Source organism: Eublepharis macularius, chromosome 10 (genome assembly GCF_028583425.1).
Source record: "Eublepharis macularius isolate TG4126 chromosome 10, MPM_Emac_v1.0, whole genome shotgun sequence".
Taxonomy (NCBI): Eukaryota; Metazoa; Chordata; class Lepidosauria; order Squamata; family Eublepharidae; genus Eublepharis; species Eublepharis macularius.
The window spans coordinates 53238945-53262116 of record NC_072799.1 but is presented as its reverse complement, the minus strand read 5'-3'; the positions used below and the strand labels follow the sequence as shown (position 1 = coordinate 53262116).

The 23172-nt window shown below is 42.6% G+C and overlaps 1 protein-coding gene across 1 annotated transcript in view; it reads right to left on the bottom strand.

Moving 5' to 3' along the window:
• HHIP (hedgehog interacting protein) overlaps nt 1-23172 on the bottom strand; it is a 125656-nt gene that overhangs the window by 27506 nt on the left and 74978 nt on the right. The gene's annotated exons all lie outside the window — the stretch shown is intronic.

The window sequence follows — 23172 nt, the reverse complement described above, 5'->3', positions numbered from 1 at the left end:
AGCCTTTGTTTTACCCTGGAGGCAGCTACATCACTTGTCACAACTATGGTGGTCTGTTCATCATTGCTAGCATACTGTAGTAGGTAATAAGCTGCCTCCAGTCTCACTGCTTGAAAGCATCATTTTTTGCATAGGGGCCTGCAGTGCAAAGGTTTTTATTATTTCAAAAAACAAAAATAGAAAATATCCAAACATCTTTCTTTCATTATTTATGTTTGCCACACAGATTAGTACAGTTATATGTTTAGCATCAATTTCATGTACTGTGACAATACAAATGCCAGCAACAGAATGTAGAAAAGACCACAAAATAGGAGGTGAGGCCTAATGTGCAAAAGACCAAAAAAAAATGTCCCCCATAAATGCATTCTTTGACAGGCAAAGACTCTTGATTATATATTGTTATACAAATAGAATCTGTAAGTAAAGATATACAAAATCATAGGAGAAATTAAGATCAGAAAATGGTTAAAAATATAGTAAAATGAACTACTGTGTATATGTGCTTTTGCCACTGGGAAATTTTGCAATATTTTAGAGAAAAGCTAAGGCCTGGAAACAAACTAGTTTCACTGTGGTACACATCGCTTCATATGTGTATTCTGGCTGCAATCCATCTCAGACAGCTTATCATTTACTCAAGTTTGATAGTGATTTCAATGAAGTGAACTTCCAAAGTAGGACATTCAGAACTGCAACCACCAATGGGATCAAGAATGCTTAACTCTGGACTATATTGTAGCCTCTGTTGTTATTCTCTTGTAAAACAATTTCATGTCTTTGAATGAACTGATTCATTTCTGGATAAAGAAACATTTAGCTGACTATCTTCTTCTGCCCCAGGAAATAAGTGAATTTCTGTTATTCCTAGTTTAGCTGTACTAATAATTATTTATTATAAAAAACCCAAACCATTCTGAACATATATGGAATGTAGTGTGTGGAATTTAGCCAAAGTTGTTCCATCCATTCATTTCAATATGAAAAAGTAAACCAAATGGGGTGAATTCTACTGCTTTTCCGCTGACAGAATAAGGAGGAAGACAGATCTCACTCAGTTCCTTTCCTCACAGTAGTCACTCCCATCTCTTCTCCCATCAAAGCACTTTTGGGGATCATGGAAGGCAGATGGGGGAGGGAAGATGAGGAAAGATCCACTTCTGTCAATTCAACAGTGGAAGCATACAACCCATTATGCTTAACTCCATATATTTAACAGTGCAATCCTCAGCAAAGTTACATCCTTTAAAACCCAGTGACTTCAATACACTTAGAAGAACGTGACTTTGCTTAGGACTGCAGTATAATTCTGCCACTGAAATCAGTGGTTCTTAGAAGCACCCCCAATTAAGAGATTTCATACAGCAGATGTAGGGAAAACCTTGCACTATGTAAGATCATGGCCGATCAGATCAGATAATCTGGAACTTGATGGACCAATTCTCTGACTCAAGATAAGGCAATGTCATATGCTCCTATACATATTTTACAGAATATTAAATTTGCTATATTTTTTGAACAATAGTGGTAAGAGATATCAAATGTAAGGCTCTTTGGAACAGGCAAGCATTTCCAGGAATATACCAGTGGTGTCCCTTGTTATTCTTGCCCCACTCACATGATTTTTCACTTCATATTCTACATTATAGGCCACCATCAAAGACCACTTCCAAAGTTTTGGGTGTAGTTTGTCTGACAGCAAGGAGGGCTGCTTTCAGAAAGAGCCTCTTAGAAGCTCCAGTACATTCTCTGTATAGCCTTTTGGATCTCAGCTACAGTCTATTACATTGTACTTTCAATGGCTGCATAAGTACTCCTCCAATTAGCAGCATCCTGGATACAAGTTTTGGTCAATCATCCATCCATCACACAGCTGCTTCCAAGTTGCTATGCAATGCTGCTTTCAGTTTGTCTAAAGAAATTACAGTGAGTGGAACACTGATTATCTGAACAGTGATTGCCCCAAACTTATCAAGTTCTGTGCTGTGTATTACACATGAACCCTTGTGTTTATTCATGGTTGTTGTTTCCTCACAATTATTAAGCTCTTCTAATGTCAAGAATGGCACTATGAAAATTACTATAAGGCAAAATCTGCAATTGTATGGAGATCCTAATTTGTATGAATAGATATGTATTTTTAGCAATACAGAATAATGAACTTTGGATGATCTGTTCTAACCTGCGAGTGACTTTGGATCATTTACAAGTCCTTGGATTATAGTTTCTTAAAATAAAATTATTCTTTGAAACAGCAGAAAAATGTTGACTAATTCACATTTGTATACATGCAGTTTAATTTTCCAACAGTAAATCTATCAACAGATTAAAACCTGTTTAAAAATGCAAAGTGTTACATTTTTATACAGAGATCCTACAAACAACCAGTCATAGAACAAGTGAAAAACAAGTCAACAACAACAACAACAACAACAACAACAACAAGGGCTTAGACAGCTAAACAGCAGCAGCTGAAAGCAAATATTGAACAAACAAGGCAGAAAAATAATGACCGCCAACGGGAGCAATGATTAACCAAATTCACTGAAAAGCCAAGTGAAATGTTAAAAGTCTTGCTTTGGCAGAAAAAGATGTTCAATGAAGGCGCAAAGTGCAGGGAGAGGGGGAGGGTATTCCAGAGATGGGGGTGGGAGGCAGGAAGTCCTTGTGGTCACCTGAAGGCAGAACACTAAGCAGAACCTGAGATGTGGAGTGCATATGACAGCAAGCGGTCTTCAAAATATCTCTGCTAATAGAGATAAATATGTCTACAGTTTGCAGTCTTGACATTCAAGGCAGGGATTTTTTTTTGGCTTAGATTTATTTAGCTCATCCTAAAGACTTTATTTTTCTACAGTGGGAGATAGTGAAGCTTCCTTTGGAGTTCTGCAGTTCTGCAGTTAACAACTTCTTTTACTGTAATGTGAGGTTTGGGTTAAAATCTGTCTGAGCACTATGGTGGTTATTTGTTGGTGCATAAAAGGCATTTTACACATGCTCAGAGGCACATCTTCTTTCTCACAGACAAATTGTTGCAAGGTGGGTTGCAATTCATGATTCAAAACAGAAACCAGGCTGAGTGAAATCAGGCGCTCATTTTCCTGCTCTTGCCTCCCTTCCCACCTACTTCTGAGGCACATTTCCTGTTGCAAAAAGAGATGTCATCCCCCAAATAGCATAAATTTCACTCTGACTTTCTGCCCAGTGTTGTCACTTGTCTCTGCTGACATTAAATAGAAGAGAAACAATCAAGAAAGAAGCAGTGTGAGAAAAGGTTACATAACAGAGCACATAAGAACTAATTCAGCCAATAAGGGGTTAATTAATTAATTGCTCCAGAGTAAATTTGCAGTTTTCCCTCCCCTCCAGAAAAACTGCTAGTACTTTACCCCTTATATCTCTGTACAGAAAAGATACATTTTTTTCTCCAGAGAGGGGTCATGGGGGCATTCTCCCCATATTTTCCTGTAGTTACAGACCACAGTTTTGAGAGCCAGTTTGGTGTAGTGGTTAAGGGCGTGGGACTCTAATCTGGAGAACTGGGTTTGATTCCCTACTACTCCACTTGAAGCCAGCTGGGTGACCTCGGGTCAGTCACAGCTTCTAGGAGCTCTCTCAGCCCCACCAACCTTACAGGGTGATTATTGTTGTGGGAATAATAATGACATACTTTGTAAACCACTCTGAGTGGGCGTTAAGTTGTCCTGAAAGGCAGTATATAAATCTATTACTATTACTAGACCTGATGGATCCCCTGAGCTCATACTCTGAAAATCAATTTGGTCCTGTTTATTCAATTTTACTTTAGATTGTATCTCTTGTAGTCACTGGGATTGTTCCAGGTACGGTTGCGAACTCTGGCTTTGAAAATCCTGGAGTTTTGGGGCAGTGCCCAGAGTGGGTGGAGTTTGGGGAGGGAGTTCAGTGGGGATGTGATGCCATAGAATTTGCCCTCCAAAGCTGCCATTTCCCCTAAGCCCTAAGGAACTGATCCCTGTAGTCTGGAGATCAGTTGTAATTCTGAGAAAACTCCAGGTCCTTGGAGGTTTGCAGCCCTAATTGCAAGTGTTCATGAAACATGATCTTTTATAGTTTAACTATTAGCCACAGAATTATATTCATTTATAAGCACGTTGTGTTAACCACTGCATTTCTTCAAATAAGTTTCCAAGGGCAGAAGTATGTCAACATGTTCTTCAAACTTCTTCATCATTTAATGTAATTAAAAAAAAACCCCTCTAACAGTATATTTCAACAAGTCATCGCAAATTCCATCAATGTAAAAAAAATAAACTTAAGGCACTTAAAAAAAATCTTACCACAGTGCAAAGATATCCTAAAACTGTTAAAAACAATAAACTGTCACATACATAAACACACAGCCTGCAAGACTTTGAAATCCATTGTGTATTAAAGCTTTTCTATAGGCAGAGAGTTAAAACGGAGTGTGTGTGTGAGACAGGACATGGCAAGTTTGACAATGCTTATGCAAAATAGAGGAGTCTACTGCAAACTTTGGGATCAGTTAATTGAAAACAAGCTCATTCTGCTTCACCAGCACCACTTTATATAAAAAGTTTTGCCTGTAATTCGCAAGGCGCTACAGCAACTATGGTTCATGGTGCATTCCATTATAATCTGTAACACTGATTATTTGTACATGGAGCACTGAAGAGCACTCACTGTCAAAGACCGATACAACCAGACTGAAAATGAGAGAGGTGCCCTAATACTGTGATGGGTACGGAGTAACTGCAGCATATTTACCTTGACCACTCTGCTTTGGCAGCCACTGCTTGATGTGTCCATCAAACAGATTCTTGCAACCACTGCAATTTTAAGACATAGGTCCCAAAACCTTTTCACTACTACTTAATCCCCACTTATTCACCCATGTTCAGCCTTGGTCCCTACATTATGAGGACAACAAATGACTTAGAGAACAGTCAGAGAAGATCAACAAAGATGATTCACTGCCTAATAGTCTTCATGCTTTAGTTGTTGCTGTGGTGCAAACGGAAGTATTTTAACAAGGAATGTAGCAGTTAGTCTCAAGTACATAAATTCTGCCTCACTTGACTTAATCCATTCTCCCCCTTTCTCATCACAATCCAACATCTTCAGTGCAGCTTTTCATCTGTTCCCCATTGTACCCCTCAAGCAGTAGTTAGGATATGGTGAAAGGTTTTGCCAGAGCCTCCTTAAAATAGCCCTATGATTTCGCGATATTACATGAGAGAGTGCCCAACATGCCGCTGCTGCTGCTGCAATGGTATTAATCACTCCTGCTTCCACAGCATAGGGGGCACAGTCAACTCCCAGTACACAAGCAATGGGACCTACATTTCTTAACCCGAAGGCATCTTACAAAACAGAATGAGACTCTAATCTGTGAACTCACTGAACTGCCCTGCCTGCAAACCTCATCTATCAAACCTAATCAACATGACATGAAAACATGAGTTGTTCATAAAAAAAATATTTTCCCTTCAATTTGTTCAGAAGCTTACTAATTGTTTCATGATTTGCACTTAGGGAGGGCCAATAGGAAGAGTTCCCACCAGGACAGACCACAGGGCAAATGTATAAGTCCTTTTGTCTGCCCCATGGTCACCACGAGCATTTTTAAATCAGACATGTATTGGGAGTTAGGTTATTTATTTAGTTTGTTTATGTCCTGCCTTTCTTCTCAATGGGGACTGAAAGCAACTTACATCATCTTCTCCTCTGTTTTATCCTCACAACAACTCTATGAGGTGCAGTTCCTTGCTCGAAACTTAATTCCCAGACACAGGTGGGCTTGATTTGCATCAGGACACTGACAAGCAGAAAAAAGGGGCTTAAGGTGACCCCTCATGATATTTTTCTGAACTGAAACAGTGCTGAGGAACAGCTCTTTGCCCCACTGGGGAAACTTATATTTAGCCATCAGTAAATGTAGGTTTCCCTAACAAGCAACTAGCAACTACCCAAGGGCTTTTCCGACCAGGAAAACAGTGTAAAAGGGGAAAGGCTTAAGTTTCTTCTCCTGCATGCCTGCGAATTAAGTTCCCATTAGGGAATCAGTAGAATATAGCCACTAAATGTCCTTGTGGACAACATGTGGACTTCGTAACATACAGATTGGTCTGTAGTAGAAGAAGGCATGTATTTACCAGTATGAGTTCTCAGGATCTCCAGGTAAAATATGAAATTAGGTTGGGAAAGCCTTTTACCTGGGAGTGGAAGATATTCTGCTCATAAAAGAAAACAGTACTGGGCTAGGTGGTTTAAAAGTATAAAGGTAGCTGAATGGATAAAAGTAGCTCCTTGTTTCTTTAAACTGAGAGCCACTAAGGTGTAGTGGTTAAGAGTGGCAGGACACTAATCTGGAGAACCAGGTTTGATACTCCATGCTTCCTCTTGAAGCCATCTGGGTGACCTTGGGTCAGTCATAGCTTCTTGGAAGTCTCTCAGCCCCACCTACCTCACAGGGTAATTGTCATGAGGATGATAATAACACACTTTGTAAACCACTCTAAGTGTGGCATTAAGTTGTCCCAAAGGGCAGTATATAAATTGAATGTTATTATATTATTAAACATTTCCCAGATATGGAAAATCAAGCTAATGGTGATATGGTTCTCCTAGTCCCCTTTCCTCCTTTTACCCTGCAAAAAATCAGTATATACTGGGAGGTTAATGAAAATCCATAGAAAATTACAAATATTTAGGAAATTCTCATGTAGAAAATTAGTTTCTTCTGTGTTTCACTTAAGGCTAAACTACACAAGGTGCCTGACACATGTCGTGTTCTTGCAAGTTTACCTGGGTAGTGAAGTTGGGCCAGCAGCAGCAGGATGCAAGGGAAAGAGTCAGAGAGGAGAGCCCAAAGCTGCCAGGTGGCTAGCAGGGGCAGAAGGAGCTGCCACCACCACCACCACCATTCCTAGATTCAACCATCCCTTCTCACAGAGAGGAAAAGGAGACTTCTTCCCCTCTCTGTGAGAAGGGATGTTGAGTCTAGCTGCGGTGGTGGTGGTGAGAGCCTCAGCAGCTCCTTCTGCCTCTGTTAGCCACCTGGCAGCTTCGGGCTCCCCTTGCTCACTCTTTCCCTCCCATCCTTCTGGCCCTGCTGCTCTGACATGCCCCCCCACCCCTGAGCTCCTGGAGGAAAACCTGAGCAGAGCAGATTTTTGCAGAGCAGCAGCAGCAGGGCCAGAAGAATGGGAGAGAAAGAGTCAGTGAGGGGAGCCCGAAGCTGCGAGGTGGCTAGCAGCAGCAGAAGGGGCTGCTGAGGCTCTCACTACCTCTGCCACTGCTTCTAGACTCAACCATTCCTTCTCACAGAGAGGAGAAGGAGTCTCCTTCCCCTCTCTGTGAGAAGGGATGGTTAAGTTTAGGAGTGGCTGCAGCGGCGGCAGCTCCTTCTGCCGCTGCTAGCCACCTTAACACCAAAAGGGGAAAACCCCACCAACTGGAGAAATATCACATATACAGAAATATACAATAAGAATAAATCAGTCATACATACGTTTATAAAGTAATAAGTGCATATAGTGAACAAATACCTCTTGCATATAAATATCAATAAATACAATACACATCTATAATATTCGAATGTATCCAATAAATACAATAAGTACCATTGATATAATAAATATATATGCATACTCATAGGTACATATATATGGCCATTAATCAAAGTAAACAGTCCAGAGATAAAATGTTTCTCTTACAGAGGTGCCAGGATAAAGTCTTAAGGTGACAGACACCATCAGTAGAAGACGGACATGTAAGTGCAACAAAGCAACTCTCCAATCTGCAATTAATGTTCTTATGTTCTATTCACAGGTTGGATAATACAGACCGGGGGTACAGAGACCCTCTTGCCCGACGAGCAGCCAGCCCACTTAACTCGTTTCGTATCCACAACTTTTTCAAGGGCGAAAAAATTATCCAACTACTCCCCAGCCAAGGGAATCTACATCCATCACACCAGCGTGTTCACAAAAGCCTCAAATGACGGCCATTATTTTTGCCTCTTTTATGCTTTTACACTGCTAGCTGCTTGGCAGCTTTGGCTCCCCTCGCTGACTCCCTCCTGTCCTGCTGCTGCTGCTGGACCAACTATACTAGCCAGGTAAACTTGTGAGAACCCAACACTTGTCGGGTGTCTTGTGTAGTTTGGCCCTTAATCTGAATGACTGAAAGGTTGGTATTGTAAGGCATCAGTCAATAAGTGGGTGGGTCGGCTTATGTGCCCCAACTCTCTGATATTGTAATGGTATAAATATCTTGAATGGGTGGGGCACCCTTCCTCCCTCAAATCTTTCCTCTATCTATGCTTACATGTCAGTGTTTGTGTGCTTGGATGCACCCATATACAAGAGCATATATAAGCTTGATTTCAGAACAAAGCAAAGACATTTATTTCAGAACTCTGAAATATGGCAGTACGTGGGAATACAAATCATAGCAATTAATGGTCAGATTAATGATTTCTGCTCTTTCAAACTTGCAATATTGGTTTTGTAGAAACATTGCCCAAAATGTGTGGCACATCTATGAGATATCAGACATAATTAACACACACACACAAATCCTTCAAAAGCACAGTACTGGTGTGGACATTATTCTTGCCTCATAAATCTGACTGCTCTTCCTGTTGCATGGCCATGTCACAAGCGTTCGGCTTAATGGGTCCCATTCTGCTACCTGGGGAGAGGGGGTTAAAGATGGGTCTTGCATCTTGAAATTTTGAAGGCCACTGCACCGCACTGCATTGGCTTTACACCATAATTGAAGTTATGTAAGGGAGTTAAGATGAAGCAGCAAAATCTGGTGCAATAGGACTAGGGGCTGTCATTTCATTTACATGAATATATATCTTATATATTTGTTGAGATCATTATTAATGAATTGTCACACCAACATCAACTTTCCATATGTAAATTGATAATGATGTGGCATATTCATGGGTAACACAATTCTGAATCAACTGGAACAAACTGATGTTTCTGCTCAATTCCTTGATATTCTGGGATAGTTAATCATTTCAGATTCTGACAAATTAGTAAATAGCAAACTGAAGCCCCTGAGATACACTGCTTGTGTGACAGACACACCTTTGCTGACACCTCGAGTATGAGAAGCATATAAAGGGCTCAATAGATTTTAATTGTTCAAGTGCTAAAGGAATGCTACACAACTGAAAAATTATTCTTGTGAGCATCTGACTTTTAGAAGGAGAATCACCTTTCATAGTACTGTTGTTACAGACCAGATTTCAACTATTATTATTATTATGAAGCAAGAAGCAAGTTGGATGCCCTAATGATATTTCAAAATTGTTGTTGTTGTTGTTAAAACATTTGTATGTTGTCTTTCTACCCAAAACAGGGTCCTAAGGAGACGAACATTAAAACACTAAAAACAATTTAAAACAACAGTTTAAAACAATTCAAACTTAAAACAATATTTAAAATAGTATAAAATAATTTCATAAACACACACACACAAAACAGAGAGGAATAACAGTTATTCATGGTATGCCAGAAATACAAAAAAATCTGCCCCTGCTGGCAGGCTATAGCAATACGGGGGAGGACAGGGCCAAACTACAAGTGACAAAAGGCACAGGTTGGACACTTGTCAGCTTCCCTCAAGTTTTGATGGGAAATGTAGGCAGCTTGGCAGAATGTTGGACAAGTGACAGTTGAAAAGTCCATTGGACAGCAGTTGGAGAGCCAAGCTGCAAGACCAGGATGCCTACATTTCCCATCAAAACTTGAGGGAAGCTGACAAGTGTCCAACTTGTAACTTGGCCCACAGACAAAGCTCCCTAGGGAGGGAGTTCTATTTCTGAAGGAACCTCGAAAGCGCATAACCTGAAAATCTAGTTGATTCTTACAGTGCTACTGGACCTGAATCTTGCTCTTCTACTACAGACCACTTGAAACTAGATTTCTAGTGTAGTCCAGGAAGGAAAATGTGTCTTAAGTTATCAATACTATACAAATAAAGAGCAATAATGGGAGGAGAATGAGTATAATATAACCTAATGATCGATCATGTGCTCAGCCGTACCTACATAATATGTTCAGTTCTAAGCACATTTATATGGGTTCCATTTAAATTAAAGTGGCTTTGTACAAGCAATGTGTTTACTCAGCAACTTCCTGAAAATGATATTTTTTAGCCTAAAATCTTGGGCAAGCATGAGTTTAGAGAGTTAATGCCAAGAACATACTACAACACTCGGGCAGCACGGTATCTTTCCTTGTGTCCATCAAGTGGTTATAGAACTTGAGCAGGGCCAAGTTGAGTTTTTGTCTAGTGCGGCTTCTTATTGGCCACTGGAGATTTGATTGGCATAGCAGATTTTTAAAAATTGCCACTCTGGATGCTTGATATTTTCTGTAGAGTCCATATAACCCCAGGACTTTTAAATTATGCTGCACATATTTCACTCAGAATCACATAGATCTGGGAAGCAGTTAGCATGCTGGACAAGCCATATCCCTCGACTGTATTGCTTAGGACTTGAGTTATCAGATTGTACAACCAGGACAGAGCATGCAAATTAAATACACTGCTGCATTTCCCTCCTGCATTTTTCCTGATGAATTTGCCTCCCTGATTTGCATAATGTCTGATTGCAGAATTCTAGTTATTTGTTTTTAGAGTTAAAAAACCACATAGAAAAATACGTTGAAGAAATAATCATTTCTAAATTTTTTAAATCATATGTATGCAATTGACACCTGTGTCAACTGCATAGTCTGTGTTCATATGCCTGTTTTCAACATAGTAGAAATGAAGGGAGGAAACAGCTACATCTGTTTAGCAAAGTGTTTGCTTTCTTTTTTATTTTAAACTATGTATGCAAATTTCCCAAAACGGTATTGTAGACTGTATAGTTCTTTCTCCTCAAATCTGGGTTTATTACAGCAAAAGTTTAAATTTAAGTGTGCTTTCTTGAAAAAAAGTTCAAACATTTGTGCCGCTTCGTGTGCTTTCAAACATACAAACTGTCATTGCAATGGAGAGTTAATATCTTGGCAGAACCACTTCATCACCCAAGAAATCTAAGATGCCAATTGGGACAGCAAACAAAAGGACAGCAGCTGTATGGGAAGAGGCTAGCGCAGAGCAGGGCTGCACAGTAAGGCGCTTTCTCTGTAGCCCAGTTTGGATCTTGTTGAGGTGGCAGCAATACAAGAGAAGACCTGTATCTCCTCTTGTGTTGCTCCTGCCTTGGATCAATCCAAGCTGACTGAACAGGAAATGCCTTCCTCTACCCTCCCCCTCCAAATCTGCAGGGGAGCAGTAGCAGGAGGAGCAACTTACTAGTTTATCATGCTGTCTGTCCACAAGGTGCAATAATAGGTTTTTAATGGTACATCCTCAATATTTATGAGTTGGTACCATAAACCTAGGATTAAGGCTCTTAATTCTGTGACTCAGAAGCAGGAACCAATATAATGAGGATTGCTGTGTTGCGTCTCAACTTTTGATGCCAACAAAAAACACACGCGCACACACACACACACACATTTGTATATACATGTACAAAAGTCCTGAGGGAGGGTTTTTTTTGTGTGTGTGGTGGTAATAACCAGTATCAGGCACTGACATCTTTTGAAGGATCTCTCTCATGTGCAAGAGGGGAAGTGGTGGAAATCAGTGCAACCTTGTATATGTATACTGGCACTTTTTTAAAAAAACAAAAAAGTACCACACACACACACAAATGGTTGGAAGAGTCTACTGACCAAAATATTGCTGATGAAGAAAAATGCTTGACTCGAGTAAGAAACACATGATTTCTGACCTCTTGTTTCCATAAAAAATTCTTTGATGATCTGTAGCGAATATGGTGGTCATGCAGCTAAAGCCATTATCTTCACATCATTAGAATGAAACATAACACTGGAAATCCCTGACTTCATTGCTTGAGGTTTCATTGCTATCTGAGATTATATATTTCCCATTGTAAATCTAAATAAGAACTTGTGCTGACCTTTATTAGAGCAAACATTAAACAATTTAGCAAGACTACTACTATGAAAGGGAACTTTAAAAAAAGTGATTTGGACCACCAAGAAACAATCATAAATTTAAGGAAATATGAGGGTTTGGCCATGTGACTTCCCCTGCAGAGTTATGCAACAGATTGTTGTGACTTCACAGGTCATACATTTTTTAAAAATGGCACATTTTAAAGAGATTTATAGAGTTTCTATTTATACAAAGTTCTCATCGACAATTTAAAAGGTATACATTACTAAAATAACATATAAAAATTGAGTTCGTATAACCCCCTTGATAAAATGCAGAATGCTAAGCCAATAGTAAATTATGTAAACTAGAACAGTAATAAAGTCGTATCTTTTAACAGGCAAATAGTTATTAACGATCAAGTTTGAGGTACTTAATGACTTATGGACAGCGGGGAAAATATTTATATATTGGTTTTTAAACTGGGAAATTATTTCTTTATTCATTTATAGCTTACCCTATCAACAAAATGGAGAGAGGAAAACAACATTCAGAACAGTTTTAGAAGTTTCTTGCACCAATCCAGCAAGAGGAATAAGCACAGATCTTTTCTAGATCTTTTCTTCTTTACATGCATTTTTGAACAACTTGGCGGCATAGACAGGTCTGAGAGGATTAACTGCCTGTTCGAGAGCTGAGAACACTGATGCTGCCTAGGAACCTTTTTCTTTACTTTTGTGAAATGATCAAAGCACCAACTATCTGTGGCTGCACGGGGTGGGGTGGGGGAATCTCTCGATAGGGGTCAGCCTGCCTGCTTGCCTTCTTTCCCTCCTTCCTTCCCATTAAACTCCATAAGGTGGATTCCAAAAAGCTGCTTAGGCTCATGACCAAGGAGTATATCACCACATCACGTGGTCGATGAAAGAATCGTTGTGATGGAATAAACAGTTGAGCTCCCCTTAATGAGCGATGCCATTTGCTTTGATAACTGCCTCCCTCCCCCTCCTTTTTTTGGCCTGGGAAACATGAGAAAGAACAACAAGCTGCTGTGAACTTTGAAATGGCGGCTCTAGTTATTCATGAATACTTCTGGGGTTAATTGGGATAGAAAGATCAATATATCTGAGAATCCTGGATATATACCTGGATATATTTTTGGGCCAGATATGCTGAATCGCACATCCCTAACTCTTATGTTCTTCAGTTCAGCTCTGAATGGAAGGCATAAGAAATTACTTGCCAAGTATCTGCCATGCCTTTGCTGAGATTGCAAACAACTGTTGGGGATAATATGAACCTCAGCTAGGTATGAGTTATGGTTTCCTGATGTTGCCAAGGATATCAAGCATTTAGTATTTGGACCAGAGCAGCACAAGTTCTATCAGATTCACAGTTGTTACAAGAAGCATAATTTATAAGTGGGTCCTATCTGAGAGCAATGTCCATTGGTAAACCCCCTGAAATACCTTGTAATGCTCTCAATAATAATAAATGATGCTACACATTTTAATTCACCTTTACTCAATTTGAGTGACCAGACATGTGTATGTTTCAGCACCGATTCAGCATTTTCTCAAAAACACACTCAGCTTACACTGGCTCTCGACACTCATGATTTCTCTATCACGGTTGAAACTTATGATCAGATTTTTCTTCAAGTGTTTTTGTTAAGTTATAGCATGCTTCTAATAAGCTTAATTAGATTAATATTTAGCAGTTATGCCTGTATTTTGTGACCAAGTACTGCGTGTGGGAAATTGTTTTGCGAACTGAGATGATGCATTTCCTAGGAAATGAGATTCATTTGTATTATCTGAGCCCTGCTTTCCTTTTCTAGCTATGGATTACCTTAAAACAGGATGGCGTTTTTAATTTGTAACACATGATTAAGTTTTCATAAATTGCTGCATTGCATCTGTATTATTCCTAGCTTCATGTGTTTGTGTATGTTTTAACAAAGATGGATTAACATGAGACAGATTTTTGTTAATGGAATCCATTCCACCCAGAAGGTGTTCTTTACTACAAACAGGAAACATTGTTACATATAACGCACAGTCTAAGCAATGGAAGGATACATTGATGATGTCACACTCTGCAAATATTATTTGTACTTGCTAGTTTATTTTAAGGGAAATTAAAAGAATGATATCATAATGGTGGCTGACTTTTATTAATTCCCCCCCCCTTTCTCTGTAATGATTATAAAAAGAAACAGCCTTGAAAATTCTGTCCGTTATCCTTTTCAGACGTTTGTTGCAAAATCTTTTGTATAAAAATACCACTGATACCACCAGTTCACTTATTATTGCCCTTGGTTTTTAATGTAAGCCAGTTCTGACATCCAGTTACATTATGTGTCAAAAGAAACAGGAAATGATCACATCTTCTCTAATCTAAGATCAAAACAAGATGAGACATGGAGATAAATAAGTTTCCTCAACTTTTTAAAAATCGATATGCAGCCTGATGGAAGGCTATGAATTTGACTTGAGCAGCAGGGAAGTGGAGAATATAATGACCTTTTCCTTATGGGAAATTTTTCCTGATCAGACTCTCAGATTATTTTCTTCCAGTGGGGGTACGACAGTCACCCCTTCACTCCTCCCACTTTGAGGCAGATTTTCCAGCTTTCAGTTTCCCTGCTTTGACTAAGCAGACCCAAGTAGTATGTCAATATTTGTGGTTTTGAAAGTCTGTTTGTCCCACCCTAGCATGCACATATAGATATAGTTTTGGCTTTTTAGCCCAGCCCAGGAACTTGAACTCTTTTTGTTGGAAATGGCACTAGAGACTATATAACATTCAAAAAGGAATAACAGCTTTATTTATCAGGCAGGGATTGATTAAATGTAGTCAGGAGATGGAAATGCAAAGGTAACATTTTGTTGATATTACAGAATACACTTCATGCAACGGGCAAAATAGTATCCTTGAAGCTTATTTTCATATATTCTTGATTCTTAACAGAGAGAGGTGTTTTACTTAATAATTGAGGTACAGAAACAATGTTTCTTCAGGAAGCTTCCTATGACAGTTCAGGTTTTCTGGACTTAGAGCGGAACTACAAGTGACAAAAGGCACAGATTGGACACTTGTCAGCTTCCCTCAAGTTTTGATGGGAAATGTAGGCAGCTTGGTGGAATGTTGGACAAATGATAGCTGAAAAGTCCATTGGACAGCAGTCAGAGAGCCAAGCTGCAAGACTAGGATGCCTACATTTTCCATCAAAACTTGAGGGAAGCTGACAAGTGTCCAATCTATGCCTTTTGTCACTTGTAGTTCCGCTCTTAGTCACTTTCTTTGTGCACCTAACTTGCTCCTTTCTTGAAACTAGAGGATATTTCTATCTCCTGATTAGTCTAAAACCATTTTCCCTTCACAACAAACCCGGGGTCCTCCTCAGTCCCAACCCCTCTTCGAAACTGGGCCAGAATTAATCTTCTCCTCAGAAGATATAACTACAGATGGGCATAAACTAGGAAAAATCCGAACAGTGGTTTCACGAATTATGAACTTACATGAACTTGTCCAGTTTGCGAACTGGATTGTTTGGTTCGTGGAAACATCACTTCCGGGGCAGCAGAAGGTCTGCAGAAAGCCCATTCCCTGCCCCCCGTTGCCTAGGAAACTGATTGATCAGTGCCAGATTGTCTGCAGCGACGAACCAAAAAATGAACCAAAAGAATCAGCCTAAAGTTCGTGGCAGTTTATCAGAAATGGGCTCTGATGAACTGCCAGTTCGCGAACCAAAAACCAGCTCAGTTTGTGACAAACTTTGGTTTGTATTTCAGTTCGTCTCCATCTCTAGATATAACCCTTCTTCTTTTTGACTTGAAAGGGAATCTCAACCCACTTCCCAATCACTCGCCAAAACATGCTCCCAGTTCTCTGCTATCTATGCAAAGCTTTCTTCAGCTTATGCTGGCACTTAGACTTTTAATTCTTAGATAGAATATCAGGACAGTAATACTACAGTTAAGGTAAATGAGTCTTCTCCCTTCACGCTAAAGGTGAACCTGTCTGAGTTTTCTTGTCAGACTACCTGAATCCAAATCAGAAACCAACTGACTGCCTTCAGACTGGTTCTAACTGACCAATCAGAGAAGAAGGAGCAGCCTGTCACTTAAGCTCTCCATTTTAGAGAATAGTTAACTCTTTCCCTCCCAGCACTCTGATTTTTCTGCACTTTGGAACCTGCTGTTAAATGCAGTCCATCACAGAGAGAAACAGTATAGGGCTTTATTTTATTACTGTGGAGGCAAAGGAATCAGCATGGGGGGTTGTTTTTTTTATTTAGCACATTTTTATCACACCTCTTCTAAGGTGCTCGAGGCAATGTACATAGTTTTCTCCTCTGCCATTTGATCCTTACTTCTGTGAGGTAATTTAGGTGACCAACAATGACTGACCCAAAGTTTACTACTAAGTTTCATGGTGAGCAGGGCTTCTAAACTCAGGTATAGTACAAAACCCTTACCAAAACATCGTGTTGGCATTTAATCAGAAAAATGACCCACAAGAAAAGAATTAAGCATGCTCACCTGCTGCAAACCATCTTCTGCAGCTGCATTTCAGTTTTTAAAAAATCAGTATTTTCTCATACATCTCCTCTAGCTTCAGTGTTGCTTGCATTAGCTATATGGGCTTAAAAATGCTATTTGGTAAACAGAAACCAAATTTCTATATTGTTTCTTTATTATTAAAATATGCCTGCTGAGAAATGTCTTGAGTTATTGTGATTTCTCAATGAAATTATGCTTCACTGAGCATATAAAATGCTGTTCAAGCATATAAAATACTGTTATATACAAGAACAGACTTTGCTGAGAGGTTTAGAGCCAAGTTACTTCTTCCCTGTGAGGAGAGAACATATAAAATATTAGGTTCCTATGAACGCACTAATATCTCCAGAAAACTTGGATCTTTCCTTAATAGAAATTCAAATAGCATTGTAAGAAACAGGACTGATATCATATGAACTGGTGATGACCTGGGAGCAGATGTGTCTGAAAAGACTCTAAAAAAACAAAAGGTGTTGTTATTGGAGTGAAATACAGAGGTTGGATCCAGACAGCTTTTACATTCAATCTCACTCAGTTGCCTTTCTTACTACAGCCTCTGTTATATATGGAATTTGTATATGCAAGTCCCGTGATCCCCATGCATAGCTTTTTTGGTGGTCAAAGAGCACCCTTTCCCTCCCCTTTTCACCATTGGAAAAGCTGGGTGGATCTGACCCTAAGTCAAAGGAACCTTAGGAATTTACTTGATGTCCAGACTTGAAAGAGGTGTCCAGAATTTACAATCCCAACTTGCCAAGTCTGTGACTCAGCTGGGTGCCAAGAGCACAGTTTCACTAGTGTAACTAGGATATGACTAGATGACCTTTTGGATACAAAAGAGGACAAGGTGACAGTGTGTTAGCATTGTCTAAGAGAAAACAGAGGCAATCTCTTCATGAACTGTGAGCAATAGTATTACTAAGCATTTACACAGTTTTCAGTGTTTTACATGTTTTGAAGGCAAGCTGTAATCCTTATGACAGAGCTGTGAGTTGGGCCAGTATTTTTATTCCTGTATTGCAGATTGCAGGGAGGCAGGGTGAAGCTGAGAAACAGTAAACAACAACAACAATAATAATAACATTCAATTTATATACCTCCCTTCAGGACCTTAACACCCACTCAGAGTGGTTTACAAAGTATGTCATAATTATCCCCCACAACAATCATCCTGTGAGGTGGATGGGGCTGAGAGAACTCTGGAAGAGCTGTGACTGACCCAAGGTCACCCAGCTGGCTTCAAGCGGAGGAGTGGGGAATCAAACCCGGTTCTCCAGATTAGAGTCCCACTGCTCTTAACCACTACACCAAACTGGGGTACCATACCCAAGGCCATTGAGTGAGTTATGGGCAGAAGAAAGATTTGAAACGATGCTCTGAATTGTAGCATTTCACCTATTTACACCAGCTCCTAGTGTGAAGCCATACTGCCCTTCTCAAGAAATAGATGGGAGTACTTTGAAATGGTTGTTGCATCATTCTGAGTATTGAATTAGTATGTTCTTTCTATATCTGAAGGGGCCATCATTTTGAGGGCCACTACACAAGATGATGAAAGTTTCCATGTTTCTTTTAAGACTTACACAACAGAACAAATAGCAGAGCCTCTGTAGGGCCCCTTCCCCCTGTGCCATGATCTCTTTCTGAATTGAGGGCTCATGCACCTGCTTTATAAAAGAAAGCAGCACTGGGAACCCTCCCACAGTCTTGTAGTTTAACCAGTTTCTAGACCAACATAACGTAACAGCTCTCATTCTCTTTACTTGAGCCACAATATGGCCAGCTCTTCTTGACAGCTTCAGTTCTTTGTGCTGAAGATGTCCTATTAGTATTCTCATCTTTTGGTCCTCTACATTTTTTTTGTCCATGAGGAAAATTATTGTGTGGACTGCATGCAGACTCTTAAACTGTTTATTATGTGAATGTATATGGACTGTTAAACTGCTTATTTAGCGAATGTGCAAAAACAACAACCATCATATTTGGGATACAGTGTCACTATCCCTAGCCCAGGTTCAGGGTGCTACAAAACATGATGTTACCCCTGCTATTTTACATTGTTTACCTACATTAGTTTACCTACATTGTTTACCTTCCTTAAGTGATATGAATAATATCAGTGAGGCAGCATGGGGCAGTGGTTAGTGTTGGACTAGGACCTGGGAGGCCCATCTTTGAAGCCCTGCTCTGCCATGAAAACTTGCTGGGTGACCTTAGGCCATTCACACACTCTCAGCCTAACCTACCTTGCAGGGTTGTTGTGAGAATAAAATAAAGGAGAGGCGAATGTAGTGAGCCACTCTGGGACCCCACTGGGGAGAAAGGTAGGGAATAAATAAAGTTAATCAATAAATCTTATATAATGCAACTTTCTTTTAAAAAGTCATATGAAGTCCAATCATGACTCTCAGTATACTTGATTAGAGGTTTGTCATTTTTTTTGTTGCATTAGATTATCCTTATTTATATCCTGGGTCTTTCCCGCCCGCCCCCCCCCCCCGCCCCCAGTAACCACCAAAAACCCTGGGCACTCTCCGGTAACATCCAGTGATAAATTACTCATTTTTTGTAAAAATTATGTAACTACTTTGTAGACCAATCTTTTCTTTAAAAGCTTTTTAACACTGGTTTTGGTGTCTTCCATCACTATCTCTTCTTTTCCTGATGATACTGTCATTTCCCCAGCATTTTCTTAACTATACCACATGTATCATACAACCCCAGTCCAGTAACCTATCCTGAAAGCGTCAGTTTAAACCTCGATGGGAAATTCTAAAAAGTGATTCAGTGGCCGTCTGGTTATCTTACCCTTCTAAATCAACTAGAAGTGCAATCCTAACGGGGGCGGGGAAAGTGAATAGGAACCGAAGTAAGGCTTGCAATGACGCAACTGGCTCTTATGTGCGCGTAAATAGCCTTCCGCCGGCGGTGGCACAAGGCGCTGCACCGCTGGTGGGCTGGCACCGGCGCAACCAAGAGGCGGCCGGGTGGAGGCGGAGAAGCGGCATAGAGCCCCACGTCGGTGCAGGAGGGGGCGGGGCTGGAGTTAGTTTGCTCCCTAAGCCCTTCCAGAAGCGGGAACGCCCACAGCGGCGCAAAAGAGCTACGCCACGAAAGAAGAAGGCATAGCCCATAGGCGCCCATTGAACAGCAAAAACTCGGCCCCCTGTCGCGCACAGGGCTGGGCTCAGCAGGCAGGAGGCCCACTGGTACTGCAGGGCAGAACACAACAGGCAGGAAGTCAGTAGTCCAGGAGTCAGGTCACGTGTCAGGGCCAATATGTCAGTCAGAGAGAGGAGCAGGCAGAAGAGTAGTCAGAAAGCAGGCCGGGGTCAAAATCCAATCCAACAGCAGGGCAGGGCAGGGCACAAGGCAGGGCAAGAGCGTCCAGGCTTAGAGCTCTGGTAGCAGGGAGTGGCGAGCTGAGTTGCTTCCACGCTTGGTTTCCTCGGCGTCTTCCTTTTATGCTGTCCTAATGAGGAACAGCTGTTGCCTCTCTCTCTAACAATTCAGTTCGGTGTTGCGCCTGTAAACGGGTGCTCCTTCACCTATCCAACAGAGCTGACTTATCTCTATGTTTCCTCCTTTCAGCTGGCCCCAGGTGCTCAGGTTTCGCTTTTGCCCTGTGGGAGTCTTTGTCTCTTACAGCCTCTGTGGAGGTTTCTGGCTGTTCCTCATCCCTGACAGTCTCTGCAGAAGCTCCAGGCTGTTCTTGCTGAATTCCTCCTGGAGCAGCAGCAGTGGTTTCTGACTGCTCTTCCTCTCCAAAAGCTTCTGCAGGGGCTTCTGGCTCTAGAGAAGACCCTTCTGGCCCTTCCTGCTCATCTTCTGAGGAGGACTCTGAAGCAATAGGTAAGGTGGCCAGCCGGGGCTGGGGCTGACTCATGACACCATCCCCCCTCCCATGGCCCCCTCCACCCGAAGGTCCGGGTTTGCTAGGGTAGGTCCGATGGAATTGGCGGATGAAGCGGGGTGCGTGGAGGTTCTCGGCCGGTTCCCATGATCTATCCTCGGGTCCATAGCCCTTCCATTCCACCAGGTACTGCAGACGGCCCCGGTGCCAGCGAGAGTCTACGAGCCGTTCTACCTCGTACTCTTCCTGTCCGTCCACCAGGACCGGGGGAGGCGGTGGTACAGGTTCACGGAGGGGGTGTGGAGGTGCTACCGGGGTGAGCAGGGAGCGATGGAACACGGGGTGGATCCGGAGTGTTGGCGGGAGCTCCAATCGGTAGGCAACAGGATTGATCTGGGCGGTAATTCGGTAGGGCCCGATGAACCGGTGGTCCAATTTCTGGGAGGGCCGCTGTGACCGAATGTGCCGAGTGGAAAGCCACACTGAGTCCCCCACCTTCAAAGGGTCCCCTTCCCGCCATCGCCGGTCCGCGGTTGCTTTGTAGGCCCGTTTGGCGCGGTCTAACTGTTCCCGCAGAACCAGGTGTAGGGCCTGCAGCTCCCGGACAAAGTCATCTGCTGACGGTACTGATGAGTTTGGCGTTGTTCTGGGAAAGTAACGTGGGTGGCGTCCGTAGGTGGCCAGGAATGGGGTCTGGCGTGTGGAGGCGTGCACTGAATTGTTATACGCAAATTCGGCCATGGCTAGGAGGTCTGCCCAATCATCCTGCTGGTAGTTTATATAGCAGCGCAGGTATTGCTCCAACGTGGAATTGGTCCGCTCCGTCTGCCCATCGGACTGTGGATGATGGGCCGAGGACAGGTGAACCTGGGTTCCGAGCAGTGTCTGGAGGGCCTTCCAGAAATGCGACGTAAATTGCACCCCCCGATCTGAGACCAGGTGCCGGGGAATCCCATGGTGCCGGAACACGTTTTGGACATACTGGTATGCCAAATCTTTGGCCGTAGGCAGCGATGGGCAAGGTACGAAGTGGGCCAGCTTGGTGAATAGGTCAACAAACACCGCAATGCATGTATGCCCTTTAGAGGGTGGCAGGTCCGTGACAAAATCCATGGAAACGGTTTCCCAGGGCCCCTCGGGTGTGGGCAGCGGTTGTAACAGTCCTGTTGGCTTCCCTGGAAGGTCTTTGGCCCGCCGGCATGTATCGCAGGACTGCACGTAGCGAAACACGTCCACCTGCATACGGGGCCACCAGAAATCCCTGGACAATAGGTGCAAGGTCTTGTATCTCCCAAAGTGACCAGCTGCTAGGGTGTCATGAGCAAGCTGCAGTGCCTCCCCTCGTAGAGCACCCGGGGGAACATCGACTCGGCCTTCATATGTAAGGAGGCCCTGCTGCAGGAGATAGCCTGGGGGGTCTGGCTGCGCAGGGTCCTGTAGTCCCTGGGTGATGCGTTGTGTCCAGGGGTCTGTGCTTTGAGCTTGCCGGATCCGATCCTGCAGGGCATCTGGGGCATTGGTGGCTGCAAAGCACTCAGGAGCCAGAATGGTTGTGGCTGGCAGCTTCTCTCCTGCCTGCCGGCTGAATTCAGGTTTCCGGGACAGGGCATCCGCCAACTTGTTCTGTGAGCCAGGGATGTATTGGATAGTAAATTGAAAGCAGGAGAAGAACAACGCCCATCGGATTTGGCGTTGCGTTAGGTTTCGGGTGGTTTGCAGATGTTCTAGGTTACGGTGGTCTGTATATACCACCACCGGGTGCCGAGCTCCCTCCAAATGGTGTTGCCAGGTCTCAAAGGCAGCCTTGATGGCCAACAGCTCCCTCTCCCAGATAGTGTAATTCCGCTCAGCTGGAGTGAGCTGTCGGGAGTAGAAGGCACATGGTTGGGGCACCTCGTGGGAGGAGCGTCTTTGTGCTAAGACTGCTCCCAAAGCGGTGTCAGAGGCGTCAGCCTGCACTATGAACGGGAGGCTCGGATCTGGGTACACAAGGACCGGTCCAGTCGTAAACCGGGTCTTCAGGGTTTGAAAGGCCTGTTGGGCTTCCTGGGTCCATTGGAATGGCAGGCGGGGCCGTGTCAATCGGGTCAAGGGGACGGCTAGTGCAGCAAAGTCAGGGATGAACTGTCGGTAGTAGTTTGCAAACCCTAAGAAGCGCTGAACCTCTTTACGGTTTCGGGGAGCCTGCCAGGAAAGTACTGCCTCGACCTTAGTGGGATCCATCTGTACTCCTTGGTTGGACACTCGGTGTCCCAGGAACTCAACTTCTTCCCGGTCAAATTCGCATTTCTCGAGCTTGGCATACAACCCATGCTGTCTAAGTCTCTCCAACACAGAACGCACATGCTCCCCATGCCTGGCAGGGTTGCGGGAGTAAATCAGAATGTCATCCAGGTACACGATGACATAGTGGTCGAGGAGGTCCCGGAACACGTCGTTGATGAAACGCTGGAAGACCGCTGGCACGTTGCATAGGCCAAAGGGCATTACCAGGTACTCGAACTGGTCGTAACGAGTCCCGAAAGCTGTCTTCCATTCATCCCCTGACCGTATCCGGATGAGGTTATACGCTCCCCGCAGGTCTAGTTTAGTGAACCGAGTTGCTCCTTGGAGCCGCTCTAAGAGGTCAGGGATCAGAGGTAGTGGGTAGCGGTCTCTGACTGTAATCTGGTTAAGGGCCCGGTAATCATTGCATAACCGCAAGTCCCCTCCCTTCTTTTTGACAAACAGGACTGGTGCAGATGTCGGAGAGGCTGAGGGTTGGATAAA